Below are 15,097 nucleotides of genomic sequence, written 5' to 3' on the forward strand. Positions count from 1 at the left end.
AATTCTGGACCTTTCTAGAAGGTCGTGCCAGCTCCAGAGTACCCCCAGGGGGTTGGCTGTGGCCCCTGTTGCTAATGCATTGCAGCTCATGCTCCCACAGGTGTTTCTGAGAGCACTACCCCATAAACCTCAGGCACATACACCTCCATCTCGGAGTCCATTTCTCAGGGGCCCAACATGACAGTGTAATTTTTAAAAAGCAGAGTTTACTGGGGTTATCTTCTGTGAATATACTTAGCATTGTCCACAAACTGATCTTGAGCTCCCATTACTACTAATCACCCTGCCCCAACGCTGCCTGGATGGGAAAGAATGTTCTGAATTTATTATGCATCTTCCTCCCAACTTGCTGGTTCAGCCCAATAAGGGAAAGACAATGGGTTGTATTTATCTTTATAAGTACTTCTTTCTACTTCCTAGGATTGGTCTGGGCCAGATGTAAAGAGGCCAATGCTCTGCAAAAATGGAAATCAACTCTTTCTCCTTCTTTGTGGTAATAAGAGTATATAACAAACATAGAAACCACTTTGAAAAAAGTGTGCTGAGCCCTTGCTTATTTTCTGCTTCAGTAATCTTTATTGAACAGCAATCCTGTTCTACATTAATAATATTTGTTTTATTTGGGGAGCCCTAAAATTCTTTATCTAATCTTCATGGTGTACCTGGTCTCATCTTTACTTTCTTATAGCTGCTTATGAAAATAAGCCGGCTCAAGAGAATATGGGCTGAAAAGAAACACAACATAAGACTAATTTTTTTAGAGTTTGTCTGAGATGCAAAATAAATACCCGAGGGCCCATTTCTCCAAAGGGTCTCTTCCTAGATGACAGAATCCTAGATAATACAAGCTTATAAAATGATTGCCTCAAACCCCTTACCGAATTCTGTGGTATTATGATAATAGAAAGTCTAGAAGGAAAATGTTGGGTGTTCTTATTGTCATATCGTGAGCAGGTTTTCAAAACAGCAAGGATACATGTAACCTTATTTCTGTCTGTAAACTGCTATCAGCTAGGCTAACTACTGATGAATAAAAATGTCCAATATTAAAACCAAATATTGAAAGAGAGACAAATCTCCCCCTCCCCTTTTTCAAATGTTTTTATTGGATTTAAAATTCATTTAAGGGAAACACAAATATACAACTAGTTAGATCAACTACTAATAAATTTTGGTATCCCTTTATTTTTTGTACTCAAGAGTCAGTTCACTTTTTCTCCATGTTCAATACTTAGCTTTGGAAATGTTGCCAAATTCTTCATCTGTTACTGAAGCGTTAGCATTTCCACCATGCTTGGAATACGTTGCTCTTTTAGCTTTCTTTCTGTGGGTATGTTTTGTAGGACTCTTCTGTTTTTATTTTTGTTTTTATTTTTCTCAACTGCACTGGTTACATCCCACAACATTATCTTCCCATCATTCCCTCCAGTAAACAGGATTCTGGCAGATACCCCCAAAGTGTGGCCCTTAAATCCCAGTTCCTGTCCACATGACTCCCATCGCTATTTTCTTCACCCCAGCTAAAAATATTGCCACGTGATGCCACAGGCACAGAATGGGCAAGAGCAGGGTTTAAGAGCTGACCTGGCCCACTGAATTCTCTGTATCTATGTCTCTAATGATGCTGAGAGAAACAAAACTACAAGTTACCTAGAATCACTCAATTAAATTGGCACTTTTTGCAAGCTACATTAGGTCAGTTCCAAAGCTCTGCAAGAAGGACAGTAGGGAACCAAAGAGAAAATCCAAATGTAATGGCACTGGTTTAACAAGAAATCCTTTTTTGGCAAAGATTCCAGAAGCAAAAGAGAATCCAGTTTTCTTGAGAATGAAGGTACTCTGGCATGGGAAGGCACAACTTCTCTAAAGGCCAAGGTGCTGTCCTCGTAGACATACTATGGCCACAAGGAAAGAAAGAACAGAGAGCATGTATTCTCTGTCCCTAAGAACCAAGATCTTACAACCATTCATTATACCAGCACGGCCTCACCATGAAGTCCTCCAAAGGCCCTACTGAGAGAGATTATAAGAGAATTCACAACCCCAAGAATATGCATCTTTAAATGATTTTTCAACGATTCTATTCTAAACATTTCAGAATGCTTTGCTACTATTGTTTTCTTTTTCCCAGGGGAAAAATATGATAGAATATGAACAATACTCAATATTCTGAAGAATGTCTGTGAGTGTTTAAAAGGGGTGTAGAATCATAGAATTCAGTATTCCCAGAGCCTCTTTATCCACAAAACTAAACAGTGTTACCTTGTAAAGAGAAGTTTTCTATTTTTAAAAAAAATTATCTAAGAGAGTAGGTGACTTACTACATGGTCGATTTCAGAAGCATAGGAAGTCGCTTTTTCCCCCAAACATATTTTTTCTTTATCACTATGATTCTTCAAATAGGAAGAACAGCATTCATTTAAAAATAACTAAAGAGTAAATAGGAAAACAAATATCTTTTGAGCCTTACTATGTGCTAGAACTAGAACTGGGACATTTTCATAAATGATCTCATTTAATTTGTTAAGAGTAACAAAGGTCAAATAATTTGGTCATGATTTCTGCCACTTCCAGTATCTCATGCCTTTATTCATTCATTTATTCAACAATGATTATTTAATAATTACTCTGGACTAGGGATCATGTAAGATGAACTCAGAAATGGGGAAAAAAATCATGAAGATCAGAATTCCCAGAAGGCAAAATATCATTAATTTAGCCAATTATGCTAGCTTCCCCCGGAATTTATTCAGAACACTGTGTAGAGAATAACAATAGGTAGAAGAAAATTTAGTCAATAAAGCAGTGATAAACAATGATATCATGAGATGAAGTCTTTGAGGAAACAAGAAAGATATGGCTATTTCCAGTTGGATTCTCAGTCCCATTCACATCATAATCTTACAGTAATGCCCCTTTTTTATATGGCAATCTGATAATTATCTCTATTAATAATAAACTCAAACTCACAATTAACAAAATGCATTGGAGACAGAATATGCCATTCCTACTTTAGATGAAAAGTTGACATTAAAAAAGTAAAAGGATTTGCCTAAGATCATACAACTGGGAGTGTTGCAAAACTGGAATTGTAACCCAACTCTGAGTAGAAAGTACACTATACATGCTGCCTCTTCAAAAGTATGAAGTAAACATGACTAAAGAAAGTAACTCAAATGTTACCAGAATGTGAACGACTGGTATCCTAGCCTTCAGAGAGTACAGAATTTGATAATAGAAAGAAAACAGTAATAAGAAATGTTGGCCATATACAATAATTTTCCTCAATTCCCAAATTTGCCTCTTACTATACTAGAAACTGTGATTTCATATTCTTGCTTGAAGAAGAATGGTCTATGGGTTGTTGATGTTTTGGGTCCACGTAGAGTATTGGGATCTTTATGAAAACCTTTTTGTAAAACTTGAAAGAGCAATTTGCATTACAATTAATTGCATTTTTAACCAATTGATGCTGCAGTGACAAATCTATTCAAGAAAATCAGTAGCCATCTGTTCCAATATGGTATTTCTGCAGAAAGCCATCTTTTCTTAGAGAATCTTAGAACTGGAAGTAACTTTAAAGATGATCTAATTTAGCTCTTTGGGGAACAGAGATCAATAGATTCTGTGAGATGCAGTGAGAAGCATTAGGTTTTTTTTCCTGAAGTTATTGATTAAACTCAGAGTGGACTCAGTTGAAATTGCATAACAACCTCAACACTTAGTGGCTTAAAACTACTTATTATTATCTTCCGCGGTTCTCTGAGTTGACTTGGCTCATTGTAGCAGTTCTGGCCTGGGATTTCTCACTTGCTTTCTGTCAAATGGCAGCTGAGGCTGGAGTCATCTGCAGGCTCAGCTCACCCACAGTTGATACCGGCTGTTGGCTGGAAGTTCAGCTGAGCTCCAGATTAGAGAAACTGGACACACGTCCTCTACATGTGTGGGCTTCTGACAGCATGGTGCTTGAGTCCCAGAGGGAGCAGCCATGAGCAAGCCTTCCAAGAGACACAGGGCAGAAGTTTCAAGGCATCCCACGACTTGACATGGGACATCCCATAACGTCATCCCACCACCGTCTGTTGATCTAGCAGGTCACTAAATCCATGGTACATCCACAAGAAGGGAAGTTAGATTCCACCTTCAATATGAAAGCCACCAATATGTGTGCGTGAGAAGTAAAGGGAGCATCTCTGAATTAATATAGACCAAAACACCTTTCCTTTGTGTGACGTTAGATGAGGTGAAGTTTTACTTGGCAGTTTTATTGTCCTGATTTTTCTCCCTTTCATCTCCTCCTATGGGCACTGAGGGGTATGTTTATGGGTGAGAAATAGTAGATCAAGAGTAATTTCGTTTCTTGACTCACATTGTTCCAGTAATGGCAATTCTAGGCCTAATCAATGATGGGATTAAATAAAATGAGTCTAATTTTTTTAAAAATATGTTTTTGTTGATTTTAAAGAGAGGAAGGGAGACTGAAAGAGAGGTAGAACCATTAATGATTAGAGAGAGTCATTGATCGGCTGCCTCCTGCATTCCCTCCACTGGAGGTCAAGCCTGCAACCCAGGCATGTGCCCCAACTAGGAATCTGAACCATGACCTCTTGATTCATAGGTCAACTCTCAGCCAATGAGCCATGTCAGCAGGGCAAAATGAGCCTAATTCTTTTCATTGGGTCTCATAGAATCTACCGAATTCTGTTCTCTAAAGAACTCAAGTAAATGGTCCTTAAAATCCTTCATAATTAAAAAATACGGTAAGATATGATGATTTTCTATAGAAATATCTGCCTCTACATAGCGAACATCAGACCATTAAATAGAAAAAACTTCATTATTAGAGCTGTCATCTCCTTTCGTGGCAAATAATCAACTCATCATTTCATAAACTTGCCTTGTAGGAAATCATGTTTTGAATGAAAAAATGGGTAATTTCTACTATCATTCCATCAGAATTACCATCTAGTGCATATCTGCCTGAGTTCTCGCTGCCTTCAGCAGTGCCTGAAATGTAGGTACTACTCAGTAAATATGCCTTGAATCTTGAATGGCTGAAAGAATGCATGTGTGCATGATACCACTGGCATGTCTAAAATAGCACGTACAGGTGTTCCCCAAATCCCAGGAAAGACAAATATATTCTACTGAATTCTACTTTTATGAATGCAAATATAGAATACTAATCATTTATGTGCAATTTCCATAGCATAATGCAACTACATTTATAATTTCTGATCTTTATTGCATGGAACTGTGTGTCATACTCACAACCCAGACCCCAGGAACCATTTCTCCATTGTGCTCCAGAGGTGCAACAAATCTCTGGATGCTTTGAGTTGACTAACAAAGTTACAAACTCAATAGGTAGTGATAGATCATGTCTCTAATATAAATCTTTCAAAGATCTTCCAAGATATGATTTCCACTTTGATCCTGTTTCTGGGAAGAAAAATCTCCCGAACTCCCCTGAGACTCTGGGTCCATGCGTGCACAGCTTGCCTCTGCATCTGTAAGGGGGCAGAGGCAAGGCCAACGCCGTTGGAGTTGGTTCGGTGCCCCAGCACCTGTGCTTCCAAGGCGATTGTGAGTGTTCCAGGTAATAGGCAGCATGGTGGTTCTGGCTCATGCCCACTGGGCCTGGAGGCCCATGTGCTCCAACACTTTTTGAAATAGTGTTGCTAAAATCCTGACTCTGCTTCTCCTAATCAATGATTTAAAAATGACTATGGACTCTAATATGACAGCACAATTTCACCAGTCCCTCTATTAGCCTGGGAACAGATGTACTGCTACATATTGTTAGAATCAGAGTGGTTTGGCTTTGCTCCAAGCTGTGCCTTACACACGTACAAATATTGTTACAGAGAAGCTTTGTATAGAAAGAATTAGACAAATTCCTTAGGTGACAGATCTTTTCTACCTTCTCTGTATAAGAAAATCCCTGCAACAGGTAATGTTTTTCAAAAAAATATCAATGTGCTTTTTTATCTTTGCATTTTTTATTTATGACTTTTTATTTCCTCACCAAGAGGTATGCATCTACTTCAAAACCAATGGTTAGGGAAGACCAAGAGTGAAAGACAGCAGTTATAACATGACTACAAACAATTAAGGTTTTGGCTTCTGCCATCTCAATTGAATTTTAAAGTCTACAGCGAGACATTAGTGAAAACTAGGATTGTCTTTAAAAGAGGTGTTTGTGTTCTTTTTCTTATCATCTTTCTCGCATTTAAAATATCAAGAGGTAATTCTTGCAACCTGATCACAGAATTTTACAAAATGAAATTCTTTCCCAAACAGAAAGAAAAAAACAGTGGGAGCTATTTCCAGTCCTGACAGCTTGAGAAGAGGGAAAGAAGAGAGAGAGTTGAGGGAATGAGAAACATGCTCGAAGCTTCCCTGGCCAGGCCAAAGTCAGAAGGACAAAAATAAAATATATGAGGGAGAGGAAGGGAACCCTCAGAGTAGACAGGTCTCCAATTCTCATTTGAAAGCAAGGAAGAGGCCTCTGGGGAAGGTATCCCTATAATTACATGAGGCAATTCCAAAAGAGTGAACAAAGAAGGCGTGATAACATGGTCAGATAGAGAGGGAGGTTAGTGCTCCAAAGCTGCCATTAGCTCCAAAGTTACAGAAATAACCAGAAGTCCAAGCATGCCGCCTAAGAGTCAGGGGGTGTGGTGGGCAGCTTCTAAGACGGGCCCAGCAATCTCCACATTTTGTATTCACAGCCTGGTAGAATCTCTTCCTTTTGAGTAAATTGCAGCCAACCAATAGAATGGAGCCACCTGAAGGGGATGTCACACCTGTGATTAGCAGACTCTCTGTATTGCTTTCTCAGCTTGTACACTCTAATAAAGAGGCTAAGGTAGCTGTGATGAGGGAGCTAAAGGTAGCTGTCGTAGCCTGCCCAGGCTGTAATAACAGAACACCAGAGATTGAGTGCCTCGAGTAAAAGAAAATTATTTTCTTACAGTTCTGGAGACTGGAAGTCAAAGATCTGGGTGCCATCAGGGATGGTTTCTGGGAGACCTCTCTCCTTGGTTTGTGGGCAGCCACCAGCTCACTGTGTTCTCACATGGTCTTTCCTCTGTGCACATGTGGGGAGAGAGAGAGAGAGATTGAGGTCTGTGGTGTCTCTTCCTCTTCTTACAAGAACACAAGTCTTATTAGATTGGGGGCCCACCATAATGACCTTGTTTGACCTTAATTACCTCCTTAAAGGCCCCATGTCCAAGTGCACCTTGGGGATTAGAGCTTTAATATCTAAATGTCAAGGGTATGGGAGGGACACAATTCAGCCTATAACAGTAGCCTCTAGGCAACAGCCAGTGAGGATCTGAGGCACTCAGTCCAACAAGTAATCATTGAATGTAGCCAACAACCAATGAGCGAGCTTGGAGGCAGATCCTTTCCCAGTTGAACCTTCAGGTGAGAAAGCAGACCCTTGGCAAACACCTTGATTACAGGTTTGAGAATAACTGTGAAACAGGATACAGGTAAGGCATGCCAAGATTGACTAACAGAAACTACAAGACAATAAATTCATATTGTTTTAAACCACTCAGTTTTGTGTTAATTCGTTAGATAGCAATAGGTCATTCATACAGGGCAGTAGATATTCCAAGAGCCAGCAGGTCATCTGCTGAGGCCAAGAATCAGGCAAATACATTATAGAGGAATAAAGAGAGTAGTGTTGACGGGGGGAAACTTGCTGTCTCTCCTTGGTGTGTTATGAAAGCAGAGAAGTTTAAGTGTGTTTAAGTATATGGGTTCTGAAGTCAGACACACCTGAGGTCTTCTCCCTCTGAACCTTACCAGCAGTGCGTCCCTGGACAAGTATTTTACAGTAAAAGGGACTGCAGAGTGGTGAGTGAAAAACCCAGTGGCTTAACATCGCAAATGGATATTACAAATGTGCTGAGAAATAAATGATATAACAAGAATAAACTATTTAGCAGATAAAAAGAGTTTGATTGACATTAGCTATCATTGTTAAGATACAAGTAGGGAAAGGGAGTAGGCCTGACATACTGAGTTCCTAATATTTGCCAAGAAATCTGCTATGCTATATGTATAATATGCTATATAAAACTATGGTGTATAAGCTAGATATGGTCTTGCATCCTCTGCCCAATTCTCTTAAATAGTTACTATTAGCCTCATTTTTGGAACAGGCATTTCAGAGATTGTAAGCAATTCACTAGAGTCATACGCGCCCCATGGGAATTTGAATCTAGGATCACGGTTCTTGAGAACCTTGGCCCTTTTTGTTGTATCATGTCTGAAAAATGATGATAAAACCCTGGCCAAAAAAAAAAAAAAAATCTGTGGAGGTTACTCAGTGCACCGCAGAGCTGTGTGCCAGCCTCTTGCAAAACAGAAAATTTAATGACAGTAAAATACTCGTGGGTTCAGACTGTTTTCAATTTGGATTGAATTCTTTTTGCTATCATTTTGGCTGATGTGATGGCCACATCAGAAAGAGATTATCGCTGGCTGATTTAAAATGATTTTATTCAATTTATCCGATTTACTTCACAAAAGAGAGAAGTAGGTTTATATTTCCCATCGCTTAGGAACAAAATAGGGCCATCACCCTTTGCATTGCATTGATTTGATTTTTGGTCACATCTTTCTCACATACTCTATTAGTCGCAGCTGGATTATTACAGCTTCCTGAAACTGATCAGATTTACATTGGGGAAGATGCTTTTTGAGGGCGCAATCGGAAACATGAAACCCTATTCTTTCATATTAGTGAGACGGAAGTGGCTACTGAAATTGGCACGTTAACCTTCTATTGCCAGGCACTCTGTGGATAAAAAAAAAAAAAACGCCCTGCTCTGTGTGTATGTTTCCTGTGACTCCTCAATATGTTCTCAATGTTGCATCCGGAAAACACAACAACCAGGTTCTACGAGAACATCAATGAACTGTCAGGGACATCCCACAAAGAGTGACAGGAAGACCCAAAAACACGAGGCCAGGGAGAAAAACGCTAAATAAATAATGTCAGAGTCAAACGTGTTAGATAAGAAGATGCTGGGAGCAAACAAGGGAAATGACAGACTATCCCAGCAGAGACGCTTTCAGATGCTGCGTTGCCGTTAACACAGAACACTGCCTGCGGAGATGAAGGGTGAAAGGGGAGAGGCAAGAAAATTCGAGGTACGCTTTACTCTTCCCGGTCATTTGTTAGCACTCCAAAATTCCAGTGAATATATTCAAGGACATACTGACCATGAATTTCGCCTTTAGATCCCTTGGGTGGGGGGCGAGGGTGGGGGTGGGGAGGGTATCTGACATCCAAGGTGATCAGTGATGCTGAATGCAAAGCAAAGTGGCCTCAGCACTTCCCTGGGGCTCTGCTGGTTTCTTTCACTCGTTCCAGGTTTTGCTGTTGTGGTGGGTTTTTTGTTTTTTTGGGGGGGGTTTGTGTGGGGTTTTTTCATTCTGCATCTTTTCTCTTTTCTTGCTCTTTATTGAGTTTAATTACAGTTATTGTTCATGGGCTATTGAGCTTAAAAATCATTTGCTGTCTTGTCTGTGTAGCCTGTACTGGATTCATTCACAGCTGTTCATCACTGCCACGCCGCTCAGACTAGGGAGCGAAATCGCTTATCTCCACAGAGCAAAGAAAGCAGTTTCATTTATTCAGGGTCTATAAAGAGACAATAATGAAATGATTACAATGGTAATTGTTTAGTTCAATTTATTTAAGTTTTCTTTTATGCACCAATATTGTGGTATATGTTTTATGACACCCTATTAACTATGGTCAGCAATTCCTGGAGATAGCTGAAAAGATGGAGCTGCACTTTTTCTAGAAAGAGTGGGTCAACATCTGTTGGCCTCCCATGGAGACATACTGGCATCTCTGCCTCAGCACTAACAGCAGCGCACTAGCTGTACTCTGTACGCATAATGTGAATAATATCAAATAAGCTTTCTCAGCTTAAGAGTTCTGCTGGAGCCCTGCTGATGTGGCTCAGTTGGTTGAGAGTCATCTCATGCACCAAGAGCTCACTGGTTCAATTCCCGATGGGGGCACATGCCTGGTTTCAGACTTGATCCCCAGTAGAGGGCGTGCAGGAGGCAGCCGTTCAATGACTCTCTCTCATCATTAATGTTTCTCTCTCTCTCTCTCCCCCTTCCTCTTGCTCTAAATTCAATAAAAACTTTTCTAAAAAAAAATAGTTTTTTTGGACCACCTGGCATTTCCACATTTTAACTCTCCACTTTGTGTGAAGACACTGTCTTGAAGTGATTTTTTTAAAAATATCTCTTTATTGATTTCAGAGAGAGGAAGGGAGAGGGAGAGAGAGAGAGAGAGAAACATCAATGATGAGGGAGTCATTGATTGGCTGCCTCTTGCACTCCCCCCACTGGGGATCCAGCCCACTACCCAGGCATGTGCCCTGACTGGGAATCCAGCCTCAATCGCCTGGATCCTAGGTCGATGCTCAACTGCTGAGACACGCCTGGCCGGGTGTGGGGTTTTTTTTAATATGCAAGATGTTAACTCTCACCAGCATTTGGAATTTGTTTATGAAATGACAGAGTTGCAAGTCATTCCATGGAGTAGAATTCCTCACTTCAGGATGAAGCAATTGTTTGCAAGCATTGGTCGCCAGTCAGTGAGGACAGCCCTTTCACTGAAGACCCCAGAGCTGTCTTCCTAAGGCTTTGCATGCCAACTTCCTCTCCTTACCATTAAGGTCACCAGCTAATCCATCCCTCAAATATACAGTTTGAAGGTTGTCCAAAACCATATCAAAAGTTATTGAAAAATCTTAGAAAGACTCATAATATAGATCACCTACTGTAACTTTCCTTCATTTAGTAATGAAAAGCATGACATTTAGTGGTTTTAAATGAATCGAAGGCATGGTCAAAATCATACGGCTTATTAAAAACTCCAAGAAAGAAAATATGTAGAAGAAAGCAACTGTTACCACGGCATTTACTTGGAGGCATGAGCCCACTCAACACGGCCATGCACTGGGAGTTAAAGGTTGGCACAAAGTCAAAATCTGAGGTCCTGAATAAAACATGGAGTTTGAATCAAATATATCCACACAAACACATAAAATCTGGGCGTCCCCACAGTGACACCTTGGGGGGCAGATATACTGTTTGAAATGGAAGATGGAAGTAAGAGTACTTGCCTACTTTAGCTTCTTGGTTAATTAAAAAAAAAAATCTTTCATGAAAATTCTAGGTAGCATATAGGTATGGAAGCCATAGGGTACAGAAAGAGTGATAAATGGGTAGATGCGAGAGAAGTTAGGTCAGGCGAGGAAAGGCAGCTGCCTAGCAAAACTGACAAAATAGAAGTTTGATTATTCTGATAAAAATAAAAACTACGAGGTCAAGGATAATGATAGAAAAATATGGCCAGAGGACATGTAAACAACAAGGCATATATAGAATTTAGTTGGCCAGTTAATCATATAGGGTAAGCAAACAAACAAACAAAAAAACACAAAAGAAACGAGGAATGATGTCACCTCATAGATTTGAAATACAACAGACTGACCATAGAAAGGTATATGTTTATTATTTTTGTTGTAATTCCTAATAGATGGGTTCCACAGGTTATAACCATTGAAAAATATTAGTATATTTACTTAAATATACTGGGGGTGGGATGGGGGTGGAGTGGAGGGGATCAGTGAGGCTAAAAACGGGACATCTGCAATAGTCTCAACAATAAAGATTAAAAAATTTCTTAAAATAAGACAACAATCAGAAACAAAAACAAACAAAACAAAAACAAACAAAACAAAAAAATAAACATTGCCCATAAGGTAAGCGCAGCTCTAGGTACTAAGAATACAGGGAAGATGAGATTATAATCCAGAAGTGATATAGGTATGTACATTTTTTTTTTTAATATATCTTTATTGGTTTCAGAGAGAGGAAAGGAGAGGGAGAGAGAGAGACAGAAACATCAATGATGAGAGAGTCATTGATCGGCTGCAGCCCGCAACCCGGGCATGTGCCCTGACCAGGAATCGAACCCTGATCACCTGGATCCTAGGCCGATGCTTTAACCACTGAGCCACGCCCGGCCGGGCAGTATGTACATATTTTTAACAAAAATTGGGGTCATAGGTACATATACTTTAACCTTACTTTTTTTTCAGTCAATAATGTATTATGAACCTCTTTCCATATTAATAAATAATCTTCTGGGTGGAACTTCAGTGGCTATGCATCATAACATTGGCCATATAATAGTTTATTTAACCAATATTATTTTTTCATTTGGCTGTTCTCCAATTTATTTATCCCATTAAAAATATTCTGATGCAAAGAAGAAAAAAAAAATACCCTTCAGAGTTTCGGGCCTGAGACACAATCTGAAAATTGCTGCATCAGCAAAATTCTTTTTCACTCAGCACTATTTTTTCTTTCTTTGGCACTTTTTATTCATTTTCTCTATCCTATCAACCTCTTCTCCCCCACTCGCAACTTTTCAGGAACCTCTAAGAAAAACTGAATTCATGATAAACAAAAGTTAAGCCTCGCTTCCAAAGTCACTGGGATGGGTGGCTCTTGGCTCTTCCAGGAGTCGATCAATGTACCAGCCTGGCTGAAGCCCCACGGGACGGCAGCCAGCAATTAGACCCCAGCCAGAGGAGACGCCCCGAGGGCCGAGACGACCTGCTGGCTCCTGCAGTCAGCACGGACGCCCGTGCTGCTCAGCTGACCTGGTGGCAGGACAATAACTTTCCAAACGGCCCGCAATCGCCATTTGGTGTAGATCACAAGCAAGGACACATGGGTTTGCGGGCAGACTTTACCCTGCCCAGTGGTTTTCTCTCCGTTAAAGATTCATGGCATAGGTTAAATCGTACCTCCTAGGGTTTACTCATAACGGAGGAAAGTCTTTGCCAGGCGCCGCTGGCCAGGGCCGTCTCTGCCACCCTGCGTTGGCACAGGCCTTCCTGCCCGTGGTGCGTTTCTGTGCGCTCCGGGCAGGTAGCCGTCTCATTTCAGCCGTCTCCTGGGGTAACAGTAATTCGCACCCAAGAGCAAGCCCCTGTAGCCTGTACAGTCGGACTCCGGCTTCTGCTGTTTCTTCAGCGACTGTGACCCTGCCTTCACAGGAGAGCTGCTCCATGAAAGGGAAGCAGCCTTGTCTTCTCGGACCCGCCGCCCTCCTGGTATCTGTTCTGAGCACAGCCGTGCCTACCACGGAGTCAACCCGATCCCATTTTTGACTCTTCAGTCCGACTTTTGGGGATTCTGCAGAGCATGTTGCTCTTCATTCCCAGCTGACCGAATTGTGCTATTCACAAAATCTCTTTGAAGTTACCTTGTCCCGGGAACCATGTGCTGGCCCAGTGTTGCAGGTCATTTGTATCTCTTTAAAGAAAATAAAAAAGACAGAGAGAAATTCTCCTCCTGCTTATGTGCTTAGGAAATGACTGGTCTCAAAGTATTGGCAAAGTCCTCAGGATAAAGAGAAAGTATAAAGGCAAATAAAAGACATCAATAAAACTCGGCTGCCTCCGTGTAAGAGCTCGGCTCACCTGTATGAGGGTGGGATCACGGGATAAAGTTGAATGCTGTCTCCCTACCCATCTAGTCCTAATGCTCATAAATTCAACATTCTTTTTTTTTTTTTTTTTTTCCAAAAGCAAATTCTTTGGTCATAAAGCTCCTGCTTGATCAGGGATTTAAACAGCTCCTTTTCTCCTTTGCCCACTCAGATGGAGTCCTTGAAGCTAAACATACACACGCTTAGCGTCCTCCATCCAGCCCCAGCCAAGGCAGCCAACACTTCAAGAGCACTGCTCCCAGGAGCATGTGAAGTCTGAGATTTTGAGCTTACAGATGTGGTGGTCCTTGGCATAAACCCTAAGCAGCTGAGTATTTTCAGACATTCAGGATTCCCCTGATCTCTGACATACTTTTCCAGAATCATGACTGGTCTTGTCCCCGAGTCCTCAAAAAGAGTTCCAGTCCTGGCCGAGTAGCTCAGTTGGTTAGGGCATCGTCCAGATATGCCAAGGTTGCAGGTGCGATCTCTGGTCAGGGCACATATAAGAAGCAACTAATGAATACATAAATAAGTGGAACAGCAAATTGATCTCTTTCCCTTTCTCTCTCTCTCTCCCTCCCTCCCTCTGATAAAAAAATAAAATAAAATAAGAGTTTCAATCTCAAAAAGGGCTGAAGCTTTTTTCCCCTAAATCCTAGCTCATTCACATGGAATCCTAAACTTTCAACTTTTGACAGATCCTTGATTCCGGAAGGCTAAATTTTGTTTTAATGCTGCAAGATTAACATAATGTGGCTTATTTAGCTAACCCCTGTCTGACTTCAATTTTCTCCTCTCTAATATGGAAGCAAAACAATTTATTTTGTTCCCCTTAAGATAAGATGTCTCCAAGTAAACATAATTCTGTTGTCTCCTAAGAAGAAAAAACTAAACTATGCCTTTGTTTTGAATAACTTAACATCTATTAACGCAACATAAAAGAATGTTAAGTTTCCTGGAAGCTACATCATGCTGTTAATTTTTGAATTTACAAAATATAGTAGTACTGCAAACAGTAGGTATTTCATACTGGTTAGTCATTTCCTGTAACTAGGTAGAGTGTCTTTCTATGGGTTCTCATGCAGGTTGGTTTTTTGAATCCAGAAATTTGTGACTATTCATAACACATTTTCTTTTCTTTTATGTTTTATCATTATTTTTTTATTTAGATACTTGCAAAAATGCTTCGTTCACCAACTGTATTATTTCGATCTTAAGGTGTCATCTGAAAATCTAATAATTGTATCTTCCATATGCTTATTTGAATCACTGATTAAATTTAGTGCTAAATGTAACCAAGGACAAAGCCTATCTTTTGCCACAAAAATCCTCCTTCAATTTTTTTTAAAATCTAATAATTATCACTTTGGAGTTATCATAATTCAATGAGTTGCAGATTACAAATCTATCTCACAATTTTCCCATCTTATTTCAAGGATACAATGAGATGTCTTACTAAATATCTGGAGTTCTTTGAAGACTCATTCCTATTTTACAAATAAAGAATTGAACCTAAATGAAATTAAGAGATAATACTGG

At 40.2% G+C, this 15,097-nt stretch overlaps 1 pseudogene; it reads right to left on the minus strand.

The window, feature by feature from the left end:
• Positions 1 to 1,111: 1,111 nt before the first annotated feature.
• LOC148091418 (WD repeat-containing protein 53 pseudogene) lies at positions 1,112 to 4,068 on the minus strand (annotated as a pseudogene).
• Between the last annotated feature and the right edge of the window lie 11,029 nt (positions 4,069 to 15,097).

The sequence above is a fragment of the Miniopterus natalensis genome, chromosome 15, assembly GCF_054644295.1.
Source record: "Miniopterus natalensis isolate mMinNat1 chromosome 15, mMinNat1.hap1, whole genome shotgun sequence".
NCBI classification, from domain to species: domain Eukaryota; kingdom Metazoa; phylum Chordata; class Mammalia; order Chiroptera; family Miniopteridae; genus Miniopterus; species Miniopterus natalensis.